This window comes from Puntigrus tetrazona, chromosome 11, assembly GCF_018831695.1.
Source record: "Puntigrus tetrazona isolate hp1 chromosome 11, ASM1883169v1, whole genome shotgun sequence".
Taxonomy (NCBI): domain Eukaryota; kingdom Metazoa; phylum Chordata; class Actinopteri; order Cypriniformes; family Cyprinidae; genus Puntigrus; species Puntigrus tetrazona.
This window is the reverse complement of record NC_056709.1, coordinates 13,540,112-13,542,611: the sequence shown is the minus strand read 5'-3', so window position 1 is coordinate 13,542,611 and position 2,500 is coordinate 13,540,112. Positions and strand designations below refer to the sequence as shown.

The following is a 2,500-nucleotide window of genomic DNA, read 5'->3' as shown; positions in this document are numbered from 1 at the left end:
GGCGAAACAAATCAAAGATTGAGAGTAATGGTACTCTGGAGTAATTTTTCTCACGCTGACGCCACTTATAGATAGATAGATAAACCAACAAACAGACATAAATAAGCCGATATGTTACTTCACAAGCCAGTTCATGCCAATAGCTTCTAGCCTTTAGAGCGCATAAAACAACGCTAACGTTATAAAACACGCTCAACGGATCCGGCCAGAAACCCTAGAAAACATCCAGACTAACCGATAGCAGTGGCTATTTTTGTGGTGATCCATGCTCGGCAACGCAGTCTTTGCCCCCTCTTCCAGCTCCCAGTAGCCCATTTCGCACCTGCCAAGGATACGATTTGGATATCGCGAGAGCCTTCGATTTGCTGGTCGTTGGCGTTGCAACAACTGTGCGTTACTGCCACCAACTGCTGTGATGAAATGCACCATATCCTCTAAGGCCTCACTCGGTTTAGTTTCTTTAAAATATTGCTGCTACATCTAAAATGTATCTTTGAGTGTAAAAGTTTTCGTGACTTACATTCATCTAATACTTTTGTGGATCTAGTGGCGTTCATGTATGTTTCCTTGCCCCTCGTCGGCGTGGCGGAACTACGATCACTGCATCCAGTGTACTACAATTTAAATCATAAAGTTAATTGAACTATATATATATATATATATATATATATATATATATGTATATATATATATATGTATGTATGTATGTATGTATATATATATATATATATATATATATATATATATATATATATACTTAATAAAAAGTAATAAATATTTTAAAACAACAAAGTGATCAAATGGCATAAATAAGTTATTTTAAAATCTACATAAAATAAAACATATCTTAAAATATTAACAAAGAGCATAATCCATAATAATATTTTAGTGATACTAAAGAACTATGATCTTGTGATGTAATGTTAAAAATTACAGGTAATAATTCAATGTATAATATACTAATATAGTATATTGAAATTAATATTTGACCTTAAAATCATCTGTAAAATAAACTATAAATATACTAGTCTAAATAGCATACATTTATATAACATTTATAATAACATTTATTTATTTTTAATGAATACAATAATAAATAGCTTAAATATTATACATATATTTCTGTATGAACCTCCGAATTTCCATGAATTTTTGCAACTGTGGTAATTTATGTTTTCTTTAAATCACTTAATTGTATCATTTTGTGTTATTTGTAATTATTGATATAATCACAGCTACGCTTTCTTTATTTATTTCGTTTTCTTTTCTTTTTTTTTTTTTTTTTTTTTACAAAAGGCAGACTAAATGAAACTGGTATATTATAAAAACTCATTAGTACACAGGTACTATTATTATTTTTATTATTAAAAATATACACAATCGAAAGATACTATATTCAGAGCCTCGCAAGGAAAAGTGCATTTTGTAATCACGGCTGCCTCTCGTTGTTTCCGGCGACTTGATTGGCCAGCGGCTCCCTGACTATCACTTCCGGGTCGGCAGCCACAGGTTGCTATGGAAGTTGTCGCGTGACGACACGTCAGCTGACTGCAAAACAACGCAAACCGCAACACCTGCCTAAATAACAGGATAAGCGCCGCAAAGGTAACGGCGCGCTGAGGTCCGCCGCTGCACGCGGGCGCGGAGACTTCCCGAAGCAGACCGCTGCATGCTGCGTCACGCATGCTGAGATCGAGAGAGAGGAGTTCAGCATCGTCCACCTGGACCCGCGGAAGATGAGCAGCCCGGCGGCGCGCCGTCGTCGCGGGTGAGGAAGAGAGCGCGCCTACCGGACCGCCGCTTCTTTTTGTCTTCCGCCTCCCGAGCATGTCGTCCCGTCGCCGGTGCAGATAAGAGAGGCGAACGCGCACCTGGCGGCGCTCCACAGGCGTGGTCGCGGACCCGGAGCAGAGGCTGGGGGGACGCGGAGAAGACCGTGTGGAGCAGGCGGAGAGCCTCATCCGCAAAGACGAGCAGCTGAGAGCCACCGCGCAGGAAATCACGGAGGCCAAGGACAAGTAGGGGAAAGAATGCGTTTGCTCCTTAAAGCGACAGTCCGTCCAAAACGACGAGTCTGCTTGCTGATTCCGTTCTGATCCCGCGCGTTTTTTGTGTTCGGTGAAATCCTTAAAGCCTCTGACCTTCACAGACGATAATAACGGTCTTTTTGCGCGCAGAGGAAATGGAAATAATGACTCGATCTGACAGCTCTTTTGCGTGAGACAGTAATAAAGCGGTTTTTGTTTACAAAAGAACTACACGCCCTCAAGGATACTTCCAATTTGAGACTGACTGCTGATATAATTTCTGAAACGCCTCTTTGTGCATCTGGAGTTAAATAAAACAATTAAGAATATTGGCCAAGTTGTATAAGTGTAGTAGTAGGTGAAATGTAATGCTCCAGGGAGGGTGATATATATATATATATATATATATATATATATATGTGTTTTGTACTGTGTTTTGTATCAGAGAATGAAGTGCATGTTGATGTAAATAT

The 2,500-nt window shown here is 39.4% G+C and overlaps 1 pseudogene; it reads left to right on the top strand.

The window, feature by feature from the left end:
• LOC122353751 overlaps positions 1-2,500 on the top strand; it is a 19,922-nt pseudogene that overhangs the window by 15,086 nt on the left and 2,336 nt on the right.